At 47.0% G+C, this 6628-nt stretch overlaps 1 pseudogene; it reads left to right on the forward strand.

The window, feature by feature from the left end:
• The first annotated feature begins 3424 nt into the window (after positions 1 to 3424).
• On the forward strand, positions 3425 to 3543 carry LOC134937774 (5S ribosomal RNA; annotated as a pseudogene).
• Positions 3544 to 6628: the final 3085 nt, after the last annotated feature.

A 6628-nucleotide genomic window follows, 5' to 3' on the forward strand; every position in this document is an offset into this window, starting at 1 on the left:
ATCGTCTGATGCTGCACCGAGGAGCCTGAGCCAGCGGAGAGGGTAAGTATAATTCTTTTCTTTCTTTCTTTCTTTCTTTCTTTCTTTCTTTCTTTCTTTCTTTCTTTCTTTCTTTCTTTCTTTCTTTCTTTCTTTCCTACAAAAAAGGGGGACTGTGTGCCGCAATGTGTAAAAACGGGGACTCTGCCTGCCGCTATGTGCAAAAACGGGGAATCTGCCTGCCACAATGTGTAAAAACGGGGAATCTGCCTGCCACAATGTGTAAAAACGGGGAATCTGCCTACCGCAATGTGTAAAAAGGGGGAATCTGCCTGCCGCAATGTGTAACAAGGGCACGCTGTCTGCCGTAATGTGTAACAAGGGCACGCTGTCTGCCGTAATGTGTAACAAGGGGACGCTGTCTGCCATTATGTGTAAAAAGGGCACGCTGTCTGCCATTATGTGTAAAAAGGGCACGCTGTCTGCCGTTATGTGTAAAAAGTGTACGCTGTCTGCCGCTATGTTTAACAAGGGCACACTGTCTGCCGTTATGTGAAAAAAGTGTACGCTGTCTGCCGCTATGTGTAACAAGGGCACGCTGTCTGCCGTTATTTGTAAAAAGTGTACGCTGTCTGCCGCTATGTGTAACAAGGGCACGCTGTCTGCCGCTATGTGTAACAAGGGCACGCTGTCTGCCGCTATGTGTAAAAAGTGTACGCTGTCTGCCGCTATGTGTAACAAGGGCACGCTGTGTGCCGCTATGTGTTACAAGGGCACACTGTCTGGCGTTATGTGTAAAAAGGGCACGCTGTCTGCCGTTATGTGTAAAAAATGGGAACGCTGTCTGCCGTAATGTGTAAAAAGGGTACGCTGTCTGCTGTAATGTGTAAAAAGAGGAATCTGTCCGCCGTAAGGTGTAAAAGGGTCTCTACCTGGCAGTGCCGTAACTAGCCATTTTAGCGCTGTGTGCAAGAAATGACAGTGGCGGCCCCCCCCCCCCTTGTAAGATCGGGGCAGTGCGCGCCGCAGGCGTGCAAAAAATTTATAGGGGCGTGGCTTCATGGGGAAGGGGCGTGGCCACAAAATAACAGCAATTCATACTACGGTGCACAGTAGTCTACATTATTCAAATTACGCTGCACAGTAGCGCCACTACACCAGGTAGAGCCCCTTTTATACATTACAGCAGACAGCGTCCCCCTTTTTACACATTACGGCAGCCAGTCCCCCTCTTTACACATTGCGGCAGCCAGGCCCCCTCTTTACACATTGCGGCAGCCAGGCACCCTTTTTACACATTGCGGCAGCCAGACCCCTTTTTATTCATTGTGGCAGCCAGTCCCCCTTTTTACACATTGCGGCAGCCAGGACCCCATTTTACACATTGCGGCAGCCAGGACCCCATTTTACACATTGCGGCAGCCAGGACCCCCCCTTTTTACACATTGCGGCAGCCAGACCCCCTTTTTATACATTGTGGCAGCCAGTCCCCCTTTTTACACATTGCGGCAGCCAGGACCCCATTTTACACATTGCGGCAGTCAGGACCCCATTTTACACATTGCGGCAGACGGTGTCCCCCTGAGAGAGAGAGAGAGAGAGAGAGAGAGAGAGAAAGAGAGAGAGAGAAAGAGAAAGAAAGAGAAAGAGAGAGAGAGAGATATACTTACCTTCTCCCCGCTGACAGGCTCCTCGTGCTGGCAGCTCCCTCGGTGCAGGCAGTGAGGTGAGAAGGAGGAGGAGGGAGGGGGAGCAGGGAGCCGCAGCAGCGCTATTTGATTGGTAGTAAGCGCCGCTGCAGCATCCCCTTCTCCTTCTGTATTGGTTGCCTGGCGCTGCTGTGGATGCTGGGATGAAGGAACCGCATCCCAGCATGCATAGCAGCGCCGGGCAGCCAATACAGAAGGAGAGGGGGATGCTGCAGCGGCGCTTACTACCAATCAAATAGCGCTGCTGCGGCTCCCTGCTCCCCCTCCCTCCTCCTCCTTGAACCCGGCGCTGGTCTCTCTCCTCCAGCGCGGCGCACAGCGCACACAGAGGCGGCATGTAATGAGTCAATTTGACTCATTACATGCCGCTGGCCGTTGCGCCCCCAGGGCAAATGCGCTGTGTGCCAAGCCCCCTTGGCACACACGTAGTTACGGCCCTGCTACCTGGTGTAGTGGTGCTACTGTGTGGCGTAATTTGAATAATGGAGACTACTGTGCACCGTTTTATGAATTGGTATTATTTTGTGGCCACACCCCTTTCCCACGAAGCCACGCCACTATGTATTTTTGCGCGCGCCTACGGCGCACACTGCCCCTGTTTTGCATGCAGGGGTGGGGCTCCAATGCTGTTTCTTGCACATAGTGCTAAAATGTCTAGTTACGGCACTGTTGCTAGGTATCCACTTCCCTGAGCAGGTCCCCCTCACCAGATCCTCTCCAGGGGTGAGGGGGTGGACTTGGATGGGATGGGGGGGGGGGGCCCAAGCCATTTTGTCGCACATGGGCCCACCGCTCGCTAGTTCCGCCACTGGGGAGAATCCGAGTATGCCTCGGACCCATGTAAAATGGGTGAAGTTCGGGGGAATTCGGTTTCCAAGGAACCGAACCCGCTCATCACTAGTTACGCCCAATAGAAAGTTGGAATTTCAGGAAGTGGAATTCCAATTATCCTGATCCAGCTGGGGACTGTTTAAAAAATAAGGGTGGCTCCAAAAGTAAATTTGCAGATCTTAGATTGCTGCAAAAATCTACATTATCTTTGTTTTCAACATAAATAAATTAAGTCACGGATAGGAAACTCAATGGTTTCTAAAGACCATTTTTTCTTTTTGTCTGGGAAATCATTAGACCAGCCTTGGCTTCAGCTCAGATAGCGTAATCAGTGACAGTCTGGGCTGATGCATTGAAAGGGGATCTTTCAATGGCATCTAGAAAGCAAAAATTCCATAATGCATATCAAACAGACAGCGATAAGCGGACCTGGATATGGGTACAATTGCCTCTCAGACAGCAGATGCAGCAGCAGCTCTCAGAGCAGGTTGGCTATGTACATGGTAAGCTGACTCAGAATCCAGGAAGGTTCTGGAGTCTTATCTTTGTTACTGGAAATATTATTTCTGATAAAGAATTAACAGTATTTGAAATCAGACTCCAAGAAAGTGAAGATTCTTTTCACACAAAAATCAAGCCTAATTTCCAGCTCTCCGGTCCTTTCGGTATCAAGGAAAGGCAGAAGTAAAGGGTCAAAGGCAAACAGTCCAATCCAACAAGTCTGGTAGGACTAAAAGGTATTGGGCTACCAGAGTACAGGTTTTCAAATCTGAAGATAAGCCAACAGCCTGATGGTGAGGGCCTCCACCTGGGCGACCCAGGGTGGGAGGCTGATTTCTTCAGTTTGCACAGAGCTGGCAGCAGTCTACTACAGATGTCTGGGTGCTAAAAAGTGGCATGGTATGATCTACAGCCACACCACACTGGACATGCCCAATCTTATCTGATCTTGGAAGCTAAGCAGTGTTGGTCCTGGTTAGTACTTGGATGGTAAACCTCCTGGTAATACCAAGTGCTGTAGGTGTTTTCAAGAAACACCCTCAATAAAAATTGGACCAGCCCGTCTTCAGTGGAAATGAAGATCAGTGCTTTGCAAGAGGCAGTTCAAGTGCTTCAGTCAGGAGTAGTAATTCAGTTCCTCCTGCACATTAAAGGCAAGGTTTGATTCCAACCTGGGTCATTCCGGCCCATACTCAATCTCAAAGCACTGAACAAGTACTTTTGGGTGCCTCGGATTTCATATGGAAACTTTACGTTCCATTATTTCTGCCATAGAGCAGGAGGATTTAGAGCATTCCAGAATATTTAGGATGCCTATCCACATGTTCCTGTAGCACTGGTCCATTAGCGCTATGTTAGGTGCTATCCTCCAGCATCAATTTCAGGCTCTACCATTGTGCTGACCACAGCTCCCAGAGTATTCACCAAAATGATGGTAGTGATGGCATCTTATCTCTGTTAGCAGGAGATAAGTATTTTATAAAAACCTATACCTTGATGACTTAATCACCCTGGCACAGTCTCAGGAATTGTTCACAGTCATCTGTAACACACAACAGCTTGTTACAGAGATATGGTTGGCTCATAAATTGGGCAAAGTCATCTCTGGTTCCGTCACATCGGATGACTCACTTGGGGGCTGTGTTGTAATTGGGTATTCAGAGAGTAATTTACCTCTGAACAAAATATGCAAAATTCACTTAAGGATTCAGGCATGTTACAACAGTATCCATTTACACAGTAATGCGTGTGATGGGTTTGATGGTGTAGACATTGGACATGATGGAGTATACTTAGTTCCATTAGATACATCTGCAATGTGTGATTATTTCCAAGTAGAAATGTTTTTCATCAGACAATAAAAGCGCAGATTATGGTCTTCCTCTGAAAGTTAGAAGGTCAATAGCTTGATGGTTATTGGACATCCTATCCTGGACAAAGGAAGGCTCCTTTGAATATCAGATGGCAACTCTGACATTGGATGCCAGCCTGTGGGGCTGGTGTGAAGTGTCAGGAAGGAGTTGCTTCCGGGGGTAGTGGACCAAGGAAGAAATGTTGCCTGCCACTAAATATATTGTAACCTAACAACTTCGGGTTCCGGCATGGGAGAGTGAGCAGCTTCTCCTCACGGCTCCGCACCCCGCACTGGCCAGCACAACTACTCACCCTGTCAGCCCCACGCACTCACCGCACCCGCTCCCCCCGCCGATTGGTAGCGACAATGGACAAATTCGTAGCGGTCCAAACGCTGAGGAAGCAACATCCCACGCCGCAGCAGCAGCGACAGGAGAAGCGGCCAGGAGACGACAATATGGCGCCGGACACTGACAACGCCCTGGGGACGCCCGCGGCAAAGAAGCAGATCTCAGGCCCTGATTGCTCCCCCGTCAGAGACACAGCAAGCGCAAGTATTTCCTCCTTGTCTTATGCAGACTTAGTATCCGCAATACAAACCACCATGTCACCCTTGCTTCAGAAAGCAGTGACTGACATTTCTGAACAAATCAGTCACCTCACAAACAGGGTTCAAGTAGCAGAAACACATATAGGAGAAAACATGGATAACATACACGTTTTGCAGACATCAGTACGCAATTTGGAACTTGATAATAAACGCCTATCGGAAAAAATAGATAATATTGAAAACAGGACACGTAGAAATAATCTAAGGCTTTCTGGGTTGCCTGAGTCAGTAAAGAGCCAGCAGCTAGATCATTCCATATATAACACACTTCCCAAACTGCTGCACATTGAATCAACTTGTGCTGACATGGTAATAAAAAGGGTCCATAGAATTGGCAACCTGACATCTCAAACGCCACAAAGACCGAAAGTGGTGATATTTAAAACCCTGAATTTTCTACATAAGCAAGCCATTTGGTCGGCCTCCAGAAAGGTTAATATTCAGTGGGAAGGACGTACCCTACGCATATTCCAAGACTTTTCTGTTGAACTTTCCAGGGCCAGACTTTCTTTTTCAACAGTCTGCACTGCATTGGTACAAGCTAAACGCAAATTCTATATGATGTTCCCTCCAAGGCTCAGAAGTTTCACTGATTCTGGTTTTCATGACCTTACTACTGCTGATGACGCTGAAGCCTACATGAAAGAAGAAAGTGCCGGATGTGGCTCTGAAGACATTGCAGACTTTTCCCCTAGATAATCATTGCCCTCCACTCTTTCCCCCCCCAACCCCCCCCCCCCCCCCCCCCAGCCTAATGGCTGTCGTTATCAAAGCAGTAATAGGCTATTTTCTTACTGTTTTATATTATATTATTGTTAGATGCTTGCCTAATTCTCACTATGAGACAGACGTAATGAAGTAATAACGTACAACGTATGACTAGGAGAGAGTTTTGCTATTGCATTTAAAATCCTAATTTGGGGAGGGGTATGTTTCAAATGTTTAAATTGTTTCAAATGTTTCCATTGTCTCAATTATCTCAATTATTTTGATTTCTTTAAATATTAGAATATTTATGGATGTGGGTTTTCTGTAAAATTTACTGTTCTTATAGCTGTGGGTTGAAGCGGGGAGTCGGAACCTAGCCGCTCTGATTGGGTTGTGAGGATTATCACAACATGTCTACTAGGTGCACTCTGGATAGTACTGATTCTAGACTATTGCTGGAAGTTATTGATTACTTTAAAATCATCTGCTCAATTTATGTTTTCATGTGTGTCTCTGTCTCTTACCCCCCTTATGTTTCTTTCCCTCCACGTCCCTGGTTCAAGGTGCTTTGTGACCCGCAAATATCTATTATTTTTCAGATGTTCAAATGTCGCTTAAGATAGGTTCCCTCAATATACGAGGTATTCACACGCCAGCAAAGCGTAGGAAATTGTTCACGTATCTCAATAAGCAAGCTATAGATATCATTTGTCTGCAGGAAACGCACTTGATGCCCATTGAAGTGCAAAAGTTACAAATGATGGGTTGGTGTCTTTTGGGCTCTGCTTCTTTAAATGCTAAATCCTGTGGAGTGGCAATATTAGCGAAAAAATCTCTGAATGCTCAGGTGTCTTCCATATATGCAGATCCTCAGGGCAGATTTGTGATAGTTGGTATAACTGTTGGAAGTCATGTTTTCACTATATGCAATGTATAT

Source organism: Pseudophryne corroboree, chromosome 1 (assembly GCF_028390025.1).
Source record: "Pseudophryne corroboree isolate aPseCor3 chromosome 1, aPseCor3.hap2, whole genome shotgun sequence".
Lineage (NCBI taxonomy): Eukaryota > Metazoa > Chordata > Amphibia > Anura > Myobatrachidae > Pseudophryne > Pseudophryne corroboree.